The sequence below is a fragment of the Tursiops truncatus genome, chromosome 2 (genome assembly GCF_011762595.2).
Source record: "Tursiops truncatus isolate mTurTru1 chromosome 2, mTurTru1.mat.Y, whole genome shotgun sequence".
Classification (NCBI taxonomy): domain Eukaryota; kingdom Metazoa; phylum Chordata; class Mammalia; order Artiodactyla; family Delphinidae; genus Tursiops; species Tursiops truncatus.
Window position 1 is genome coordinate 121,429,305 of NC_047035.1, and position 24,041 is coordinate 121,453,345.

Genomic DNA, 24,041 nt, shown 5'->3' on the forward strand with positions numbered 1-24,041 from the left:
GATGGATAAAAAATAAGGTCCTACTGTACAGCATAGGGAACTATATTCAATACCCTGTGATGAACCATAATTGGAAAAGAATATGAAGAATAATATATATGTATATATATGTATAACTAAGTGACTTTGCTGTACAGCAGAAATTACACAACATTGTAAATCAACTATACGTCAATAATTTTTTTAAAGGTGAATACAGATTTTTAGTGTACAGAGTAAGGAAAGGAAAGAACATGCAATTGGAGAGGAAAATTTGCAAGTGTAATGAGGCCAGGAGGAGCATGGCACACAGACAAATTCCAAAAAGATCAAAATGCTCTGTTCATAGAGTTGTTAATGAAGGTTTGGAGGAGGAGATGAGACCAAACAGGTAAGGTAAACTGATGTCATTTTACCTTGATGCAATTAGGGGAAACTGAGGAATCATTATGTAGGAAAAGGTCTAATAACATTTTTCAACTTTAGGGTGGCATTACTTAAATGCTAAATTGTGTCTAATTGGGAAAAGGGAAGATGGGTATAAGGAAATACTTGCATGTGTACAAACAAAATTTAAATGGCAACCATGTGGCATGTACTTTGTTATATTTAGTGGATGAACAGGTGAATGAAAAATACAGCTTTCCTCCTGTCATCAATGGAGTGGAACTCAAATAAATGAATAGGCAATTAAATTGTGGGTAGTGACAGGGTTCAGGACACACTCCCCCAAAATACAGTACCCTGGTATATTGAGTATTTTAAGCTGAAGTAATTTGAGAAAGGAAAGTTTCTGGGAGGATTCTCTGACCTTCTTCCCTGAAGGAGGTGATAAGATGGCTCAAGTGAAATATTTATTTAGGTCTTCTGCCCATTTTTGGATTGGGTTGTTTGTTTTTTTGTTATTGAGCTGCATGAGCTGCTTATAAATCTTGGAGATTTAACCTTTGTCAGTTGCTTCATTTGCAAATATTTTCTCCCATTCTGAGGGTTGTCTTTTGGTCTTGTTTATGCTTTCCTTTGCTGTGCAAAAGCTTTGAAGTTTCATTAGGTCCCATTTGTTTATTTTTGTTTTTATTTCCATTTCTCTAGGAGGTGGGTCAAAAAGGATCTTGCTGTGATTGATGTCATAGAGTGTTCTGCCTATGTTTTCCTCTAAGAGTTTGATAGCGTCTGGCCTTGCATTTAGGCCTTTAATCCATTTTGAGTTTATTTTTGTGTATGGTGTTAAGGAGTGTTCTAATTTCATACTTTTAAATGTAGCTGTCCAGTTTTCCCAGCACCACTTATTGAAGAGGCTGTCTTTACTCCACTGTATATTCTTGCCTCCTTTATCAAAGATAAGGTGACCATATGTGCATGGGTTTATCTCTGGGCTTTCTATCCTGTTCCATTGATCTATATTTCTGTTTTCGTGCCAGTACCATACTGTCTTATCAGTTCTACAGTAAAGCTTTTTAGTATAGTCTGAAGTCAGGGAGCCTGATTCCTCCAGCTACATTTTTCATTCTCAAGATTGCTTTGGCTATTCAGGGTCTTTTGTGTTTCCACACAAATTGTGAAATTTTTTGTTCTAGTTCTGTGAAAAATGCTAGTGATAGTTTGATAGGGATTGAATTGAAGCTGTAGATTGCTTTGGGTAGTAGAGTCATTTTCACAATGTTGATTCTTCCAATCCAAGAACAAGAGTCAGTTTTATGGTACCTTGCTTTTGAATTAAGTGTTAATTTGAAATTCTTATTTCTGAACCATCTGCAGGATATCAGATAGTGGGAAACCAGAGACTATGTGGCCACTGTCCCAAAGCTTAAAGGGCAGGGGCTGTGGTCTCTCCATCTATTTGTATCATCTTTAATTTCTTTCATCAGTGTCTTATAATTTTCTGCATACAGGTCTTTTGTCTCCTTAGGTAGGTTTATTCCTAGATATTTTATTCTTTTTGTTGCAATGGTAAATGGGAGTGTTTTCTTAACACATGAAAGTATACTCAACATCATTAATCATTAGAGAAATGCAAATCAAAACTACAATGAGATATCATCTCACACCAGTCAGAATGGCCATCATCAAAAAATCTAGAAACAGTAAATGCTGGAGAGGGTGTGGAGAAAAGCAAACACTCCTGCACTGTTGGTGGGAATGTAAATTGATACAGCCACTATGAAGAACAGTATGGAGGTTCCTTAAAAAACTACAAATAGAACTACCATACGACCCAGCAGTCGCACTACTGGGCATATACCCTGAGGAAACCATAATTCAAAAAGAGTCATGTACCAAAATGTTCATTGCAGCTCTATTTACAAGAGCCAGGACATGGAAGCAACCTAAGTGTCCATTATCAGATGAATGGATAAAGAAGATGCGGCCCATATATACAATGGAATATTACTCAGCCATAAAAAGAAACGAAATTGAGCTATTTGTAGCGAGGTGGATGGACCTAGAGTCTGTCATACAGAGTGAAGTAAGTCAGAAAGAGAAAAACAAATACCATATGCTAACACATATGTATGGAATCTAAGAAAAAAAAAAAAAGGTCATGAAGAGCCTAGGGGTAAGACGGGAATAAAGACACAGGCCTACTAGAGAATGGACTTGAGGATATGGGGAGGGGGAAGGGTAAGCTGTGACAAAGTGAGAGAGTGGCATGGACATATTTACACTACCAAACGTAAAATAGATAGCTAGTGGGAAGCAGCTGCATAGCACAGGGAGATCAGGTCTGTGCTTTGTGACCACCTAGAGGGGTGGGATAGGGAGGGTGGGAGGGAGGGAGACACAAGAAGGAAGAGATATGGGAACATATGTATATGTATAACTGATTCACTTTGTTATAAAGCAGAAACTAACATGCCATTGTAAAGCAATTATACTCCAATAAAGATGTTTGAAAAAATAATGAAAAATAAAAAAAAAAGAAGGGTCAAGTGAGAGGTTCCCTCCCCACACTTGGAGGAAAGGAACATTCTTATCTCTGAAGAAGGAGGAACATCAAGCGGAATGAATAGGCCTTGATAAATTTCCAATTGTTTACTACACTTAGCTCATATCCTTTTGTCCTATCACATTTTCCCATGATTTTCCATTCTTCATCAAACCACCTGTAAAAACACTCAGGTTTAACCATTTCTATGCATCCTCATTTCCTTATGAAGCCTCCTGTATCATGTAAAACAAATTAATTTGTATACTTTTGTCTTGTTAATCAGTCTTTTGTTACAGAGACCCTGCTGAGAAACTAGCAGGGTAGAAGGAAAAAGGGTTTTTTCCCTCCCCTTCAGTAGGAATGCTGTGATTTTGATTGTGCACAGCACTGGAGGATTTCAAAGGGTGTATGGGCATGCAGTCTAGACTTAAGTGGTATGGGAAGGCTTCCTAGAGGAAGAGACATAGGACAAGAGACATAAAGGATAATTAGTAGAAACTTAAGGAAAGTAGAATAGGGAAGACAAAAATGGGATTCCTGTTCAAGGTAGGTAACAGGCTATAAAAAATGACAAAAATATTTGAGGTACTGTAGGTAGAGCATATTTCATCTGTATGAAATATGACATCTGTATGAAACCTGACAAGTTGAATACATATGCTGGGGCTAGATTTTGAGAATGACACTTCAATTAATTGATTTTATGTTGTTTTTTTCTTATGCATTCATTAGCTACATTTGGCATCTTCCTAGTAGGAATGCCACTGGTGTGAATGTAAATTGAAATATTTTGGTTTCTTGGTGTCTCAAATGTTGTTAAAGCAAACCCTTGGTTTTAGAGAAAGAGTCTGTACAGACAAAGAGGTAGAGGGTTTGACAGAGGAAAAAAAAATCCTAAGGGCCAAGGGAGAGGTCACAAGGAATTATGGTCTATAGCTTGCACTATTCTCTTCATTCACTTAGACTTTCCTGTGCAGGATCCCAAATTAGTTCGTGAATATCCCATGTACTACAAGTTACTTCAGTGCCTTCATCATTTCAGAAATGGAAACTTCACTTGGTTTATAGGATTCAGGGTTGCAGTGCCATCTGGCAGCAATAAAATTAGAGGCCAAAGTCAGCCTCATTGAAAAGCTCACAGAGGGTTATCAGTAGCTGCTGGGGATAATGCTGAGTCATGGTGGAAGGCATAAAGTCTCAGAATGCTGAAAGAAGGAAAAGTCAAAACAAGGAAAAGATGGGCACAAGAACCAAAAATAACTGTGTTCATTTGAGCAAGAATCTTTCTTCTTTTTAATTTTTATTTTAAAATTGAAGAAAAAACACAATTCAGAATTAATCACAGTAAAAAATTCAGGGAAGCCTGGCTCCATATCCATTTATTAATGCTACTTTCTATAGTTAACTGTTGTTAACATTATTGTGAACCCTATTAGGCTGACTGATTTCATTTACAAACATGGGCATACAGAAGCGTGCTTCCATAGTTCATATTTTATTATAAAACCTGTGCAGTTGTGTTTGTCCTGTGTTAAATTCATCCTTCCATAAGTGTGTGTATGTATGCATGTCATTTTCCACAAAAGTTGCAAGATGGTTCATAAGATGAATGTAATTTCATAGCCTAAATCCTTGGTAGATTGTTTTTAAAAAAGTTTTCCAACCTGAGTGAGAAAAAAAAAATGACTTTATTTTCACCTTGCTGGAGGTTCTCTAAGTGAATTATATTCTCATGACTGTTTTTCTTCTTTTGCTAATTTTTCATCGGAAGGGGTCTAGTTACTAAATTTGAATTCTTCTATTCTTTCTAACAACTGAAGTTTTGTTAGCATTTTATTTTTCCAGGCTTTTCTCTATCCACTTTTTCTCTATAGCTCTTTGAAAACTTTGTAATAGAGTCCAAATTATCAGATTTCCTATCATGCTTGAAAAGGTACTCTTAAGTCTGAAGTTAAGATACTTTCTTTGTATTGAAATTGTAACATTTGATTTAACTTTGCCATTTTATGCTCTTAGAAATGTCTTGAGTATTTTCCCCCAAGCCAACCGGTTAGGTTTATTATGCTGAGATTTAGTTAAGACTTTAATTGAAATCTGTTCATTTTAAGCCAATTTGCACAGCATCTGAAAACTTAAAAGAGGACAAAACCTTCTTGAAGTCTGTGCTTTTCTTTCAGTATGTTGGTACATAATAAGTTTTAATTTATAATGCTTTTTTGGAAGAGTCAGTTTTATGGTACCTCGCTTTTGAATTAAGTGTTAATTTGAAATTCTTATTTCTGAACCATCTGCAGGATATCGGATAGTGGGAAACCAGAGACTATGTGGCCACTGTCCCAAAACCTAAAGGTCAGGGGCTGTGGTCTCCGTTCCATCAACGATCCCGCCTGGCACTGTTGCCAGCAAGGAAAGCATAACTTGTCTGCAAGCTGGGTCACTTGGCACCTGAGAAGGTCCAGGGACTGGCCAGGAGGACTGCGTTCCGCAAGGTACCATCCCGGGAATAAACTCTAGCTGGGGGGCAGAGCCAGGTGGGACATCCCTCAGCCTCCCAGCCTCTGTCTTCCAAGCTTCTGTAGGATCCTTCAGTTTGGGGAATTTCCATCAGTGATCACCAATAGTGCTCGCCTAACTCCCCTACTGGTTCTCTCCTGGGAGGAAGGAGGGGGGGAATTCTTGTGTTGTGAATTTAGAATTTTAGCATATAATCAGTCTTTACTTAGAAAAATAAAGTGCTATTTTTATATCCATATACTTTTATTTTATAATTATGGTCTGTAAAAAGTTGCTTATAAACTTATTTGTAATATTGTTTTCATTTCTCTTTTATCTAATTTAACTGGTCTGCATTTTCAATGGGCATACCACTTTAACAAAGCTAAATTTTAGGTTTTGTCTTGCATTCTTGGGTATTTCCTTTTTAAAAAATTCCATAAACTAACTCAAGAAAATTTGCCTGGATGGGAAAAAATTTCAGCTGAGTTTCAAGATTTATGTGAAAAATGTGAATTTTGATAATTAAAAATGTTCTTTGACATGTTTTGTGTGTTTTGTCAACTTTTGAAATAAATAAGTCAGAGTTCTTTCCAAAGTAACTACTGATCTTCGTTTATCTTCACCCCTACTGTATGCATCACCACTCCCTTTCCTTCCTCTCACCAGCTTGCAGTGGAGCACATTTTGCTGCCTCAACATCATTGCCCAATGGACCCGTTTCTCCACTGCTGTTCTCCTTCCAGCTTCATTGCATTTTACAAAAATATGGCAGAAACTTTAGTATGTCGCATTCCACTACATAAATAAGTCAATACTTCAAACTACTACAAAAATTATGAATTCCTTATTTCCTTAATGTTAATTATTTGGAGGGTGACCTTAAAATTTTTTTAAGTAATGATTGAAAACATTAGGACTACTGGAAAATTAAGGGGGAGGCAAGGAAAAATTCCAATGCAGTAAAACTACTAGTGTCATAGTTAGGAATGATCTTCAAATATTTCCAGTCCTTTTTTTTTTTTTAATAATCAGAGACATGTTGGCTGTATGTATGTATTTTTTTCACCATGTAGACTTTATTTTAAGGAGTGCTAATGTTACAAATTGAAAGAATAACCAATTCAAAAATTAGGAAATGAAAGTCCACCTCAGCCTTCTAAGTTGTACAGGTAAACCTTGCAGCATCTGAATTTTGGTTTCCTTCTGCTCAGATCTACACTTATGAGATGCCCTCATTGAATGTTTCTATGTATGCTTCATTGTATACATGTGTATTATACAGTTCATTCAGTGGCAACAGTGTTAAATTAGCTGGTAGCAGAATGTATTTGTTCAGGAATATGCCAAGTTTGTAATATAACTAAAGAGAGGAAAATTTCCTTATATGTTGCCTTTTTTTGTTGGGGGGGTGTCAATGATTCAATTCCTTCTGAATCAAACACTTCTTAAAGGGGCATATGTTTTACAGTGGTGTTATGCTGTATTAATTCTTTAAAACTTGTATTTTTGGACCCTTCTGAGGGGAAATTACTCATTACTTGATGAACTTAAGTAATTAGTAATTCTGAAAAAAAAAATTTTCTGGCCAACGTAGCCTGCTTAGAAAACTAAAACCATTAGAAATGTTTCACTCGAAGAAACGCGCTTACTAAGCCCTTCCCGTGCCAGTCTTTACCAGCAAGACCAACCAGCACCGCAGCCCAGAGGAAATACGTTATTACCCGGCGCGGCTGGCTTGCCCGCGGGGCACTCTGGGAAGGTGACGTACCTAATGGAGTGAGGGGTGACCGCGGGGGTGTGTCTTGTCTGTGTCTGCACGGTGTGGCGCGGGATGTCGCTGCGGTAGGTGTCGCTGCACTTCTCTGTCTTCATTTCCACTGCCCAGGGAAACCATCACGTTTCATAATTGGGTTTTTTGTTCCTTCGTTATTATGTTCAGGATTTAGTTTTTTAAAACATGGATTCGCACCTACACACTTAGAAATGTACCCTAGGGCTTCCCTGGTGGCGCAGTGGTTGGGAGTCCGCCTGCCGATTCAGGGGACACAGGTTCGTGCCCCGGTCCGGGAAGAACCCACATGCCGCGCAGCGGCTGGCCCCGTCCAGAGCCTGTGCTCCGCAACGGGAGAGGCCACAGCAGTGAGAGGCCCGCGTACCGCAAAAAAAAAAAAAAAAAGAAATGTACCCTATATAATACAGATTTTAAAAGACCTCATTTCCCCTTTTTATCTCTTATTTTCTTCCTTTAGTTTTGACATTACAAAATGTGGTTTAAAGAGAGCTTTGGATTTTATACAGAACGATATGAAAATATTTTGCATTGATTCTATGGCTATAGAAATCATCTGTGGGCAAATATGTGTGCCTTCCTTTTAAAATATTATTTTGTGCTGTTTTTAATATATGAAAAAATGTTTTAAATGTATTTCGGTAAAGTTGATGGTTGAGTTCATTCTTTTGTTTTTTTTATTTTAATGAGACTCCTTTTATTTAAAAGAAAAAGAAGTATTCAGAGTTTTCTTCTGATTCTACCAGTCACTTTTCTAAGGAAGTATTCCTGCATACATACAGCAGAGACAAGGGCTTCTTAAAGATAATTGCCACAGTATCATTTGCTTTACCTTTAAAGCTCATACAGGTTTTGCAGATCAGTATATAGTTTGTTTCACTTTCGTGTGTGTGTGTGTGTGTGTGTGTGTGTGTGTGTGTGTGTGTGTGTGACAGAGAGAGAGAGAGAGAGAGAGAGAGAGAATGGAGGAAATTGAACTTCTATAGTTTCCTCCTATCTGTATCTCCCCTTTCCAATGAACACAAAGCACATTTTTACATAATTTCAGATTTATACACTTGTATTTTGAATGAACTGATAGATTTTCTCTTTGTAATTCTCAACTTCAGTAAAATGAAGCTGAATTTCCTCTGGATGTTTTGCTGCCCCTTTTTCCAGTCATGGGTGGTACTTTCTCTTATGTAAGTAGAAATCTTACATATCTCTGGCCTCTCACTGATTACCCTCCACTTCCATGCACACCCTGTCTAGTCCACCACCTCCTCTGTTTGTTATGGATGCTTAGAAAACTTTTCTTAATCTTAGAAACATTTTTCATATTGCTAAAGCAATCATCATTTCACTTAAAATTTAATCACACTGTTTAGCCCTTTCCTCATTTTTAGATATTTGCTTTTTTTTTTTTTTTTTTTCCTGCAGTTCTGCTTGAGTCTTCTGTATCTCTGGCAAGGCAGTGATTTCCCCACTTGAGTGTGCATCGGCATCAACTGAGAGCTTGTTAAAACAGAGTGCAAACCCCCACCCAGGTTTTTCTAATTCACTTGGTCTGGTTTGGGGCCTGAGGATTCATATTTCTAACAAGTGCCAGGGTTGATCTGAGGACCACACTTTGAGAGAATAGTTCAAACAGTGGGACTGGGGTTCACTAATGGGGTGGAGAAAATCACTAAAGTGCATCAAGTCTGAGAGTGCAGAGCTGAAGCCCAGTTTAATATTGGACTCAGCATGTAAGCCAGTTTCTTTTTGCTTGTCCTTGTATTTTGAAGAAACTTTGTGCTTAACATACCTCCCAGTATTACTGTTATGACAACACGTGTGAAAATATACTTTATTTTTAATTTTGTATAGGTGTTCTGCCTTTACAAATATCAGTGTCTACCCCTAGAAGACCCAAATATCTCAATTTTTGTGGTTGAGTAGTGTAATATCCTGTAAATATATCCTAAGCAGGTTTGTTTTCAGCACTAATGGAAAACACCAGTGTCAGTTTTTGTTGTTGTCAGCAGTTGTATGTTTGCTGAGTATTTATGACCTGAAATAATATATTTCTTCTTAGAAAACATTTTTTTACATAAGGATGCCTTTTTTAAACAAAAGAATAAAGTATGGCATTTCTGTTGAAAAAAATGAGTATGCTTTACATACTCAAACTTTCTTAAGGCAAAGGGGGGAGGGGTTTTAGTCATAAACTCAATTCTGGAGGCAAAGGAGTTGTTCAAGATCCCCCAGCAGTTTAGTTAAAATTAGGAGTCTATCTAATCTGTCTCCCTGGCAAGTAAGCCCTTAAGCAATATGCTAGACCTTTGTTACTCAAAGTGAGGTTTGTGAACCAGCAGCATTGGCATCACCTGGGATCTTGTTAGGAATGCAGATCTCAGCTCCCACCCCAGGCTTACTGAATCACAACTCACAGGGTAACAAGCTCTCTGGTGAATCCTATGCTCACCAGACTTAAACTGCCTCCCAAATCTCAAGTCCCAGAAGCAGAGTTAAGCCCAGAGAGCATTTGGATGGCTTTGTAGTTATGTTCTAAGTCAGCTGCTGTTTAAGATTTGGTTTGGAGAGTTACCCAGGTGTGGGACCCTTTCAAATAGACAGGGGTGTAAAGCCCTAGAGGTATAGTATCTTCTCTTTCTACCTCAGGACACCTTCCAACTGACAGGGCAGAGACATCCCATGATTTGCCTGGTGGGGACAGTCACAAATTCTGGGAGTGGTGTAAATCCAAAGACGGTTACGATATCCCAACTGTGCAAGGCTCTTCTGACAGGATCACCTTCATGCATGACTGGTTCTGACCCAAAGCCGATGGAACCGGAACTAGCACTGCAAGTTGTATTTGTGAAGGATTCTGAAGCACCCAGGTTTAAGAAACTTGACATCAAGCAGGTGAACCGAGTTTGACCTGAGGCTTACTCAGGAATCAGTAAGGAAACAGGTGCATGCTTTAATATGCTTGAAAAACACATGTCCTGAAGGAGTTGTAGACCCTCCCGGAGAATGTTGCTGCAGAATAAGCTGGGAATCATTTTCTGTTTGCACTCAAGAAGAGACTTCCTTCTATTAGTCTAAGGAGAGCCCGACTGATTATTCAGGTAAGCAACAGTGATGCAGAATCCTAAAGCATGGGGTTTAATTGTAATACAGATGACGTGCAGGATCAGTTTTTCCAAGTCATCCTGTAGTTAAGGGGCTCCAGCCAGAGAGATGAGCTGAACTCCTAGGGAAGTGAGTAGCCCAGGGCTTGGTAAAAGACATGTATGTTCAGCCCTGGGCCTGTGATCATGTCAGAACTCAGAACCTGCTTCCATTTTCTGGTCAAGCGACCAAGGCTGATAAGAAGGTGGGCACAGCCATCCAGACCAACTCACAGTGGTCCTCCTTGGCACATTAAAACCGTTGTACTTTTGAGCAGAACCTAGGATTATTGGGGTTTGAGTACAACAGAGGATGTGAATGGAACCAGTACCAGCCAACATCTATTGAGTACTTGCTCTATATTGGTCACTTGTTCTTGCTCTCCATGGAATATTCCATTTTACAGATGATAAAAATGTCATACAGGGAATTCCCTGGCGGTTCAGTGGTTGGGACTCCATGCTTCCACTGCAGGGGGCCTGGGTTCAATCCCTGGTTGGGGAACTAAGATCCCACACTCCGCACAGTGCGGCCAAAAAAAAAAAAAAAGTCATACAAAGAGGCTAAGTGCCTTATTCAGGCCTACACGCAAGTGAAGAAATAGAAGATGCATGGCTCTCCTAAAACTACTGGGTATCCCTTCCCAATCTTGACCTCCTCTTCCAACAGAGATAAATCCTCCATGCTGTTCTTTATAATTTTATCCCTTGTGATTACATATTTAAGCTATAGGAATACAGTTGATATAGTTTTGCCTGCTCTTAACTGTATATATTTTTTTTCACTTAATATTATGTTTTCAGTATTCATCCATTTACTTGTAACTACAGTTGTTCGTTTTCATCTCCAGATGGTATTCTATCATTATCCATCTGTATCTATCACCACTATATCTATATCTCATACCACTATATATATATAGATGTGTATATATACATATATACTTATGAATATTTGTGTGTACATAGTAATGTTAAATATATGTATATATGTATGAATGATACCATTATATCTATATCCCAGAGTAGATGTGCCCCTTCTATACCTGACTATTGTTTAGGTCACATGAAGTCTGCAGTTTTCACCAACACTGCTGCCATGAATATCTAAGTATGTGTATCCTTAGACCCTAGCACTTAAATGTAAGAGTAGACCAGACACGTTCACTTAGCAATGTGAAAACTGACAAATGATGATTGTTAATAGATACCTATATGTCCAGCAGGAGGTTTTGGTGAGAATTGAGGCCTCTGGTTTAGTTATGGTGATTTTCTGGCTACTTAAATACAAATTCCATTAGTTCCATCTATCTCTTTATTAGACTGTGAAAACAATAATGGCAAAATCCATATGATTATTTTCTTTGTTGACTTAAACAGGATTGTGTGTGTGAAATACTGAAGTTATTCAGGATTGAGGCAGGAAAAGCTAAAATTTCGACCTCTTTTTTCTTTTCATCTATGCCTCCAAGCATATGGTACACATGTTAGTTATTTGTCTATAAAGGGCTCTTGGGGGAAAGACAGTTTCCAGTGTTTTATGTAAATCACAGAAGAAGTATCTGTATGCCTATAGATTTTGTAATTCTTCGATTCTCAAAATTAGCATTGCTAGCTCCCCTTGTGTACCTTCCACACTCTACTGGCTGCACACCCCCTTTCCTCTGCTACCATTTCTGCAAATGTACTCTATGAAGCTTTCAATATTGTACTCTTGGAGTCTTCCTTTCTGTATTAATTTTTCCAAATCATTTAGAAGGACGTTTGAGAGAGGAGTGGGGCTAGAAACTGTAATCCATGTGAAAGTAATGGTGCCTCAGCATGATAAACCAAATGTGGCAAAATATTTAAAATTAGTGAATCTGGGTAAAGAGTAAATGAGAATTCTTTTTAATATTCTTGCAATTTCCATGTGTTTAAGATTGTTTCAAAATGAAAGTTAAATAATAGCATGGGTATACCCATTTGTTTAAAATTTAAAAAGATAAAATTTATGTAAACTTATATATTAGTAGAATTCCTCCAGGAGTATACACAGACACTGTTAACACAGGTGTTGATGTAAGTCTTGGTGTGGCAGTCTGGTAAAGGAACAGGGATCTAAGTATCATTCAAACTAACATAATTCTGAAAGAAGGGGCTATTCATAATCATTCCAGGATAACGGTTGTAAACTGAGCCTTTACGAGGCAGATAGAGATATATGGTCAACAGAGGTTAAAAGCAGACATCACTGTATGTCGTTTTGTGCATTTGATTTTTTAAAAATATATTTATTTATTTACTTTGGCTGCAATGGGTCTTGTTGCGGCATGCGGACTTCTTAGTTGCTCATACATGAGGGATCTAGTTCCCCAACCAGGGATTGAACCTGGGCCCCCTGCATTGGGAGCATGGAGTCTTACCCACTGGACCACCAGGGAAGTCTCACATTTGATCTTTTTAAACTATGTGAACATATTAGCTATTCAAATACATAAAAATAACGTAATTAGATAAGGAACCACTTAAATATTCATAAAAATAATAAGCATCAGGAACTGGCAGAATTATTGGAATATCCTTAGAGTTAAGAGAATTAGGTAGATCTGTTCTATGAGTACTCAAAAAGTGTAAATCTAAATATCTATACTTGTTTCAGAACCTAACATTTTCTCACAATAGAAAAACTTTTTATACAAATACTTTTATACTTACATAACTAATACATACATATTCTATGTATTTAAAATTTTTTAAACAAATGGGTGTAAGTGCTCACTTGGGCAACACATGTATTAAATACATGGGTATACTCTAACCGTACTATTTTTATTTTACTTTTATTTGGAAACAACCTTAAAATTATAGAAATTACAAGAATATTATTAAGAACTCTAACTTACCCTTTACCCAGATTCACTAATTTTAAATATTTTGCCACATTTTGTTTGTCATGTCCCTCTTTCCCACTATGTGTAAACTTTTTTGTTTGTTCTGGCCAATTTGAGAGACTGTTGCAGACATCATGCCACGTATGCATATATACTTCCTAAGAACAGGGATGTACATTTAGATACCCACAGTACAGTTATTAATTCAGGAACTTTAACATTTATGCAATTCTTTTATCTAATCTACAGTCTATATTCCAGTTCCTTCAGCTATCCCAATAATTTTCTTTATAGCATTTTTTTTTCTGTTACAAATCTAGTTCAGGACTATAGATCCAATCAAGCTGCCATGGCTTTTTTTTTTTTTTTTTTAACATCTTTATTGGGGTATAATTGCTTTACAATGGTGTGTTAGTTTCTGCTTTATAACAAAGTGAATCAGTTATACATATACATATGTTCCCATATCTCTTCCCTCTTGCGTCTCCCTCCCTCCCACCCTCCCTATCCCACCCCTCCAGGCTGTCACAAAGCACCGAGCCAATATCCCTGTGCCATGCGGCTGCTTCCAACTAGCTATCTACCTTACTACGTTTGTTAGTGTGTATATGTCCATGACTCTCTCTCGCCCTGTCACAACTTGCCATGGCTTTTGAAGATTATCTTTAATCTGGAATGGTTCCTTAGCCTTCTTTGATTTTCATGTGGTTATTATTTTTGAAGCATACAAGCCAGGTATTTTATAGAATGCCCTCTGTGTAGGTCTGTCTGAAATGTCTTCAAGACTGTGTCATCTTAGCAAAGAAATACGCCAGGGAATCTTTGAAGGAAGAAATGAATCAGATGATGATAACATGTAACAGTTACTTCATTTACTTCTATTTTAAATTTCTAATACAGTTCCATGTAACTGTTTAGCCCTTTGGATTATTACATACCCACTGACTAATTTTCATTAAATTTTTGTCTTGTAATGATTAAAAAAAAAAAGTTGCCAAGCTTTATTTAGGTTGCAATCATGATGCCTTTTTGGTTTGCAAGAAACAATTTTTTACTATCATAGTCCAAAATGATGTTTTATAACTACATCAATCCTTCAGTATTTTGTAGTTGACATTCTATAAGAAAGGACTTTTCTCCCCCATCCTCCCATCTTGCCCCCCACTCATTTCTTACAATGTGGAAAGGTATTTAGAAGCTAAAGTCTCAGTGATACTAATAGATTATTGCTCTTAGGTCCTTTCAGATATATAGACATAGCTATGTATATAACTATAACTATATATAGTATATATAACTATATGTAGTTGTATATAAGTATATATAGACATATAAAATCTGTATGGGGTTGTGTATTTTTTTCAAGTATTTATAATGTGTTCAATCCCAATTCAGTCACACAGGATTTTTCCTTGCCTTCTTCCATTCCCTATTTGTATCACTTCCTTCCACATTGACAACCCTCTCTCCCAAAGTTGTCTTCTCTCCTCCTCTTTCTCCCCTTCCTTTCCTCTTCTCCATTCCCCTTCCCTCCCATTGGTTGTCAGGCTGGAGGAGCACAATGCAGGCATCAAAGATTTAATATCAAACTTTAGAAAATGTCACAGAAAATGAAAACAGACTTCTGGAAAGTGAGAAGGGCTTGATCCAAGAGGAAGAGGAATAATTGTAGGCACTCAGAGCCTCGAGTGACCTTGGCTCAGGGGCAGCTGCAGGGACCCTTTACCACCCTCGTATTTGTCTGAGCCTTGCGTGGCAGAAGAAGCCTCAGACCCTGGGCTGAGTCCCAGCCAACCTTCCTTGATGCTGCCACACAGTTTCCTATGAAAGTCATATTGACATTTTCTTCCAAGCTATGTCCAACATTTCTTTTTCTGTTGGATAGTGAACACGAGGTCTGGGTTCAAGCAGTGATTCTTCTGTCAGTATCAGACTCTGCAACAGGAGAAAAATCATATTTTTCAAGTAAAGTTAAGTAACCAAATTTCAAGTTTGCCTAAAGAAGAAAATGAAAAACCTACTTTAAGATTGAACTTTGGGGTTCTGAGTAAGGAGGTCTCTGAGTAAATGTTGAATAGGTGATTTATTGGTTTTTAAAGTTTCCTTGGTGGAATGGACAATTATATTGCTTTATGAAAGAGAGGGAAGGATATTTTATGCATAAATATTTTTCTTTTATTGTGCCCATGTCCTTAGTTTAAATTCTTAGAAGATAGATTACTATCTTCATAAATCTATGAATCTATGTCCTGTTATAGCTATACATTATTGGAACTGAGTTTTAACGATTTTAAAAGCTGTTTTGTAATTGAAAGTACATTGCTACAAGCTAATTTTTTAAAATTTATTTTTAGTTATTTTAATTACAATTGCATAGTCTTTGATTACCAGGAACTTCACAATTAGTGTTGCTTCCACTTTTTTGCTTAGTTTTTAAATTAATTAATTAATTTATCTGTCTGTCTATCTATTGGCTGTGCCACGTGGCTTGTGGGATCTTAGTTCCTCGACTGGGGATTGAACCCAGGCCCCTGTGGTGAAAGCACTGAGTCCTAACCACTGGACTGCCAGGGAATTCCCTGTTTTTGTTTTTAAATTAAAGTGTTTTATTTACAGAAAAGTCACAGGAAAGGATTACAGAAAAGTCCAGAAAAGGATTAATACAATTTTATGAACACAATTTTGTTGGTAATAATTAACAGAATCAAGAGTAGTTTAATATCATTTGGTATATAATACACATTAAAATAGTTTTCGTTTTATGAAAGTTTATAAGTTTATCCATTAGTTTTCATGCTAACTCTATCCATTAGTATTTTATATTCCTTTTTTTAAACAAATCTAAAACTAAGGCAGTATACATGAAACAGATTTGATAAATATTTTAAAATCTTGCTATCTTCTGTATCAGATACTACTTTAATTTTAGAACCATCTTCAAATAAAATAGTCTGTCCATTATAATTCCTAAATGAATGAGTTAAGCATCAAATGGACATCAAAATACGTAGAAGAAACTCATAAAATTTTAATGGAAAATATTGCATTAGCAATATCATAAATTAACAAAGAATTTTTAAAGAGTATTGCATGAAGTAAGGTACATTAAATGTTTTGTAATGATTAGGTCTAGAATATTTTTTACTTGCATTCTTTTTTTTTTTTTTTACTTGCATTCTTGTTCACATAGTTTAAAACACTAAAGCACTGACTTGAATGAAAGAGGACTATATTAAAATGAATAAGATTGCAGCATATGCCATTTTAAGAATAAAAGAAAGATGGACTAAGTGCTTTGATTTTATGTTCTCCATTCAAGTAGTCTTCAGTGTTTCTGTTATCTTTGAATAACAGAAAGGATTCTTTAAGTACTGTGTGGGAAAAAAAAGACCACCTTTTTACTCATAGAAGAATTCTAATCTTATTTGGATTGAATCGTCTAGATGTCTCAAGGCAATTCCTTTAAGTAATAGCAGTTCATTATAAGGTGGCCAAAAGTAATCACTAATTTTGACATATGGATCATGTGGGACATCAAAAAATCTATTTATATGAATCTCTAACATTTCATGTAATGCTATCAGTTATGCAGTTGATTTTTTTAATGTTTTTCTTTTTTCCTCTATATTTTTGTTATCATTTAAAAATTTCTTTTTAATTAATTTATTTTCAAAAAAATTTTTGAAGTTTATTTGCTGTATAAAGCTGTATGTTACAGGTGTACAATATAGTGATTCACAGTTTTTAAATGTTATGCCTTATTTATGGTTATAAAATATTGGCTATATTTCCTGTGTTGTGCAATATATCCTTGTAGCTTATTTTATCAATAATAGTTTGTGCCTCTTAATCTGATACCCCTATATTGCCCCTCTGCCCTTCATTCTCCCCACTGGTAATCACTAGTTTGTTCTCTATAGCTGTGAGTCTTCTGCTTTTTTTGTTGTTGTTATATTCAATAACTTATTGTATTTTTAGGTTCCACATATAAGTGATATCATACAGTATTTGTCTTTCTCTGACTAATTTCACTTACCATAATACCTTCCAAGTCTATCCATGTTGCTGCAAATGGCAAATTTTTGTTCTTGTCCATGTATATATGGAGAAAAATATATGTTCCATATATACATAAAATGGAATGTTACTCAGCCTCTTTATCCATTCATTTGTTGATGGACACTTAGGTTGCTTCTATATCTTGACTGTTTTAAGTAATGCTGCTATGAACATTGCGGTGCATGTATCTTTTTTAATTAGTGTTTTTGTTTTTTATGGATATATACCCTGGAGTGGAATTGCTGGGACATATGTTAGCACTATTTTTAGTTTTTTTTGAGACACCTCCAAACTGTTTTTCACAGTGGCTGTACCAATTTACATTCATACTGGCATCGTATGAGGGTTCTCTTTTTCAAGTCCTGGCTAACATTTATTATTTGTGGGTTTTTGGTTTTTTTTTTTTTTTGTATTTTGGCTGCACCACACGGCATGCAGGATGGTTCCCCAACAAGGGATTGAACCCAGACCTCTGCAGTGAAAGTGCCAAATCCTAACCACTAGGCCACCAGGGAACTCCCTTATTTGTGCTATTTTTGATGATAGCCATTCTGACAGATATGAGGTGATACCTCATTGTGCTTTTGACTTGCATTTCCCTAATGATTAGCCATGTTGAGTATCTTTTCACGTGCCTGTTGGCCATCTGTATGTCCTCTTTGGAAAAATGTCTATTCAGGTCTTCTGCCCATTTTTTAATCAGAAGGAGAAATTAAGAAAGCAATCCCATTTACCATCACATCAAAAAGAATAAAATACCTAAAAATAAGCCTACCTAAGGGATCAAAATACCTGTACTTGGAAAACTATAAGACACTGATGAAAGAAATTGAACACAACACAAACAGATGGAAAGATATACTGTGTGATTGGAGTGGAAGAATCAATATTGTTAAAATGACCATATTACCCAAGGAAATCTACAGATTCAATGAAATCTCTATCAAAATACCATGGGTGGGACTTCCCTGGTGGTCCAGCAGTTAAGACTCCATGCTTTCAATGCAGGGTGCCCAGGTTCGATCCCTGGTCAGGGAACTAGATCCCACATGCCACAATTAAGGGCCTGCATGCTGCAACTAAAATGATCCTGCATGCCACAACTAAGAATCCAGCACGCCACAGTGAAGATTCTTCCTGCTGCCACTAAGGCCTGGCATAGCCAAATAAATAAATTAATAACTATTTTTTTTAAAATGCCATGGGGGCTTCCCTGGTGGCGCAGTGATTGAGAGTCCGCCTGCTGATGCAGGGGACACGGGTTTGTGTCCCTGTCCAGGAAGATCCCACATGCCGCGGAGCAGCTGGGCCTGTGAGCCATGGCCGCTGAGCCTGAGCATCCAGAGCCTATGCTCCGCAACGGGAGAGGCCACAGCGGTGAGAGGCCCATGTACCGCAAAAAAAAAAAAAAAAATGCCATGGATATTTTTCACAGAACTAGAACAAATAATTTTAAAATTTATATGGAAATGCAAAAGGCCCCAAATAGCCAAAACAATCTTGAGAAAGGACACTTTTGGAAGAATCAGGCTCCCTGACTTCAGGCTATGCACAAAGCTACGGTAATCAAAACGGTATGGTACTGGCATAAAAACAGACACACAGGTCAATGGAACAGAATAGAAAGCCCAGAACTAAACCCAGGTGCTTATGCTCAATTAATCTACAACAAAGGAGGCAAGAATAGACAATGTTTTTCTTTTTCAATTTTCTATCAGTTACAGGAAAATGGTCTTCTCAAAACTCACCCAAGGTAATCAAGAGTTTCTCCTTAAATTCTTTTTTTAAACATCTTTATTGAAGTATAATTGCTTTACAATGTTGTGTTAGTTTCAGCTGTATAATAAAGTGAATCAGCTATATATATACATATATCCCCATATCCCCTCCCTCTTGTGTCTCCCTCCCACCCTTCCTATCCCACCCCTCTAAGTGGTCACAAAGCACTGAGCTGATCTCCCTGTGCTATGTGGCTGCTTCCCACTAGCTATCTGTTTTACATTTGGTAGTGTATATATGTCAGTGCTACTCTCTCACTTCATCCCAGCTTACCGTTCCCCCTCCCCGTGTCCTCAAGTCCATTCTCTACGTCTGCATCTTTATTCCTGTCCTGCCCCTAGGTTCATCAGAACCTTTTTTTTTTTTTAAAGATTCTATATGTATGTGTTAGCATACGGTATCTTTTTTCTCTTTCTGACTTACTTCACTCTGTATGACAGACTCTAGGTCCATCCTCCTCACTACAAATATCTCAATTTCGTTTCTTTTTATGGCTGAGTAATATTCCATTGTATATATGTACCACATCTTCTTTACCCATTCATCTGTCAATGGACACTTAGGTTGCTTCCATGTCCTGGCTACTGTAAATAGTGCTGCAGTGAAAATTGTGATACATGACTCATTTTGAATTATGGTTTTCTTAGGGTATATGCCCAGTAGTGGGATTGCTGGGTTATATGATAGTTCTATTTTTAGTTTTTTAAGGAACCTCCATACTGTTCTCCGTAGTGGCTCTATCAATTTACATTCCAACCAACAGTGCGAGAGGGTTCCCTTTTCTCCACACCCTTAATTCTTTTATATTAAGCATTTTTGTTTTCAGCTTATTAAAGGTTCTCAATTCAGAAAAAAATGTCACTATGTGATGTTTCATTGTTTACTATATTAAGAGATTCCAGTATCTGTTGCTGTTCATCCAGCCACTATTTTTTCTTTATCTTTTCATTCTTTGACATTATCATTCTAGACAGTACCATTTGTAGATCATGTCTTAATTTTTGGAACTCTTCTTTTCCTAATGTTACCAGAACATCTTCATTCAGTGGGATTAATTTAGGAGTTTCTTTCTGCCATTGACTAATTCCAGTGGTGGTTAAACATTTCACTGACATAATTAATGATAACTGAGCATTTGAATCAGTGAATGTCTCAGTTCCAGCAAGCAATGTTTTATTCTGACATTCTTCCACATCATTTCATATTTCTTCACCTTCTTTGGTAAGTTCTTCTTCAGCATCTCTAGTGTCTTCCACATCTGTAGTACACTGTATCTTGCTGATTCAGTGACTCGCGCTTATAATTTTCTTAGCCTTATGATAATTTAAAAAGTTTTAGGACCTTGGGCAATCCCTTAAACCAGTGGTCCCCAACATTTTGGCACCAGGGACTGGTTTCATGGAAGAAAGTTTTTCCACAGACCAGGGTGGTGGGGAGGATGGTTCAGGCGGTAATGTGAGAGATGGGGAGCAGCAGATGAAGCTTCGCTGGCTCACCCGCCACTCTTGTCCTGCTGTGTGGCCCAGTTCCTAACACGCCGTGGACCGGTACCAGTCCACAGCCCAGGGATTGGGGACCCCTGCCTTATACTATCTGTGCATGAGTTTCCTTATCACTCTATTCAGAGAATGTGCTAGAGAATAAAGGAGTACTTGAAGGGAAGCCCTCAAGTTAATCAGTTTCCTCAGTTCCCTACCACTTTGTCTTTCCCTCCTAACAGGTGGGTTTTTGGAGCTGTCATTGGTGCAGGAGCTAGATAAGAGTGGCACTTGAGGCCTGGCTGGACTTTGGGTAATTCCCAATTCCAGCACGTGGGAAGTTTTCCCCCACACCACCAAGCAATTCTCTAGGTGTCCTGCAATTCAACTCAATTCTGACATTATCTATCCAGTGATAGCATCAGATTCCACAGGTTAAGGACTCAGTCCCACAAAACTGCCCCCTTCTGCTTCAGATATCAATCACAAGTTTAGGTTGTCACCTGTGTCTCTGATCAACTGGCTAAAAATCAGAGGTTCCTACGATCCCCTCCTTGGGTTCAATTAATTTGCTAGAATGGCTCACAAGACTTAGAAAACCAATTTACTCACTAGATTATCAGTTTATTACAAAGGATATTAAAAGTTAGGAATCAGCAGCAATAGGAACAGATACCTAGAGTAAGGTCCTGAACAAAGGAACTTCTGTCCCCATGGAGTTTGGGTCCAGCACTGTGGCGAATGGAAGTGTTCTAGTTCACAAACCTGGAAGTTTTAGAAACCCCATCCTTTTGTTTTTTTATGGAGTCTTCATTATATAGGCATGGTTGATTAAATCATTGGCCACTGGAGATTGATTTTAATTTCAGCCCCTCTCCCCTCCTCAGAGGTCTGGGGATGGGACTGAAAGTTCCAGCTCTCTTATCAATTGGTTATCTTGGCAACCAAGCCAGCCCTCACCCTTCCCGACCTTCCAAAGCCACCGTATTAACATAACAAAAGATACCTTTTTCAATCTCAGCACCAGAAATTCCAAGGGTTTTAGGAGCTCTGTGCCAGAAAGGGGGACCAAATATATATTTCTTATTCTAAGTTGCAGTATCACAGGTATCCAGCTCCCAAGTGTTGCAGGAAAGAAAGTGGGGCCAGAGAGAATGGTAACATCCCAGGTCACATCCAAGTCCCTGGGATAGCTACCGAGTGTGGGTTCTTGGCTTCACACAGGAAAGAATTCAAGAGCGAGCCATAGTAAGTTGAAAGAAGGTTTATTTAGGGAGATACATACTCCATAGAGTGTGGGCCATCTCAGAAGGGGAGAGGCACTAGGATACAGGGTTGTCAGTTTTTACAGGGGTGGGTAATTTCATAGGCTAATGAATGGGAGGATTATTCCAACTATTTTGGGGAAGGGGGCGGGGATTTCTAGGAATTGGGCTACCACCTGCGTTTTGGCCTTTTATAGTCATTGGCCTCAGAACTGTCTTGGTGCCTGTGGGTGTGTCCTTTAGCTGATATATTACAATGAGCATATACTGAGACTCAAGGTCTAGTGGAAGTCAATCATCCACCATCTTTGACCTAGTTGGTTCTAACTAGTTTATGTCATGTCCTCAATGGCTATCATTCTTTTAAAGGTTGTGCCTTGCCCCCTTCCTATCTTACCAGCAGTAAGGGGTCTCTCCTTCAGGGCTGGGGCTCCATATCCTGTGAAATGCCAGGCAGCCCCAGTGGCAAGTTGCAACCATTATGGCACTCTCCTCAGCCCATCACTTACCACCACAGAGCCACTGCTTCTGTTTTTTAGTTTTGCCTGTTGGCCCTCCTCTACTAAGCCCCTGTTTATACTAGCAATGATGCCAGATATACTAAATGGTTTCTAGCTTATTTCAGTCTTCTTTGTTAATTATACTGTGCCTCCCAGCGGTGAGAGTCATTGATTCCGTAATGTTGATTGAATGTTTACTCTTTGTCAGCCCATTTGTGGAATTGTTGACAAATCAGCTATGACTCTTGTGGGGAGCTAGTTTGGAAAAGAGACAGGGCAAACAATCAGACAACTTGCTGTCTACAAGAGGATAATGAGCTAAGTGCCTGGTGTTTAGGAGTCTAGTGGAGGGTGATCAGGAAGAGATTCTTAGGAAAGTCATTAATTGGGTTGGGCTCAGGGGTGAGCCCGTGGTTTGGAAATAGAGGGATTTGATGGAAGTTCACAGACAAGGAAACTGAACACATCAGAGGCATTGCCAAAAAGCAAAAGACCTGCCTCACAAACATATGGAGAGAGAAGGGAGAGCAAAAGTTTGGGATTTAACATGTATATGGGCCCCATAGAGTAGAGGGAACATGGCATTCATTGAAGGATTTTTATCAGTGTTGTTCTCTGGTGAGATAGGGATAAGTCTACAAGATAATTGGAGAAACAGAAAGAATGGGATCATAGAGATACATTTGGGAATGATTCAAACTGTATTCATTTATACTGAGGGTCAGCAAAGTACAACCTGTAGTCAAATCCAGACCTCTGCCTTGTATGTATAAGGCTTGTGAAATAAAATTGGTTTTTATATTTTTAAGTAGTTGAGAAAAATCAGAGTACTATTTCTTCAAATTTCAGTGTCCATAGTAAAGTTTTATTGGAATACAGTCGTGCAAATTTGTTTACAGATTGTCTATGGCTGCTTTCACACTACAATAGCAAAGTTGAGTAGTTGCTACAGAGACCTATATCTCTTAAGGCTTAAAATATTTACAGCTCTTTACAGAAAAGGATTACTAACCTGTAGTTTACAGAATTAAACTAATTTTGTTGAATGCCCATGTCAAGGCAGGCTATCAGTTATTCATGTATATGTTGTAGGGGATCACAAGTTAAGAATACAAGACCCCTTTCATTTTAGAGCTTCCATTTTGGTGGAAGTTAAATTTTACTTAATAGGTGGGTTTATTTGAAATCTAGATAGAAATACTGGCATATGGAATGTGAATTATGTTATGGCATCTCTGCCTCTGAAAACCTCCTGAGAGACTTCCTGAAGGTAATGCTGTCCAAACTGAGACAAGAATGGAGAGAGGTTAGAGGCCAGAGGCAAGAGTCTGAAATTCGGATGTGAAAGGACCATGGAGGAATGGGGAGTGTTTCTGTTACCAGGTTCGTCGACAGAACCCATGCTGGGGTCCTAGCCTGGCTGAGACCCCTTGTTTCAGCCAGGGAGGTTCTTTTTCTGATCGGATCCATGCAGTCAATAATGAAACTGATGCTGAGACTGGAACAGCAGTGGCCAAAGAATGGAGAAGCAGGAACCTAGTTCACAACTCAACTTCTCAACCCAATTCAGGCAGAGACACCAAATATATAGGAGAGTCGAAATAAAAGGGAGGGTTTTGGAAAGAGTGGGAGGGATATTCATGAGTTATCTGAGACAGACGAGTGGTTTGGACCCAAAACTGATGCAACTCTCCTTTTTAGTCCTTGTGTGGAATTTTCTGGTTGTTGTGGCAATCATCAGCTGTTCTGGCGCTGGT

The 24,041-nt window shown here is 38.0% G+C and overlaps 1 pseudogene; it reads right to left on the reverse strand.

The window, feature by feature from the left end:
• Positions 1-16,601: 16,601 nt before the first annotated feature.
• LOC101337065 (centromere protein K-like) lies at positions 16,602-22,264 on the reverse strand (annotated as a pseudogene).
• Between the last annotated feature and the right edge of the window lie 1,777 nt (positions 22,265-24,041).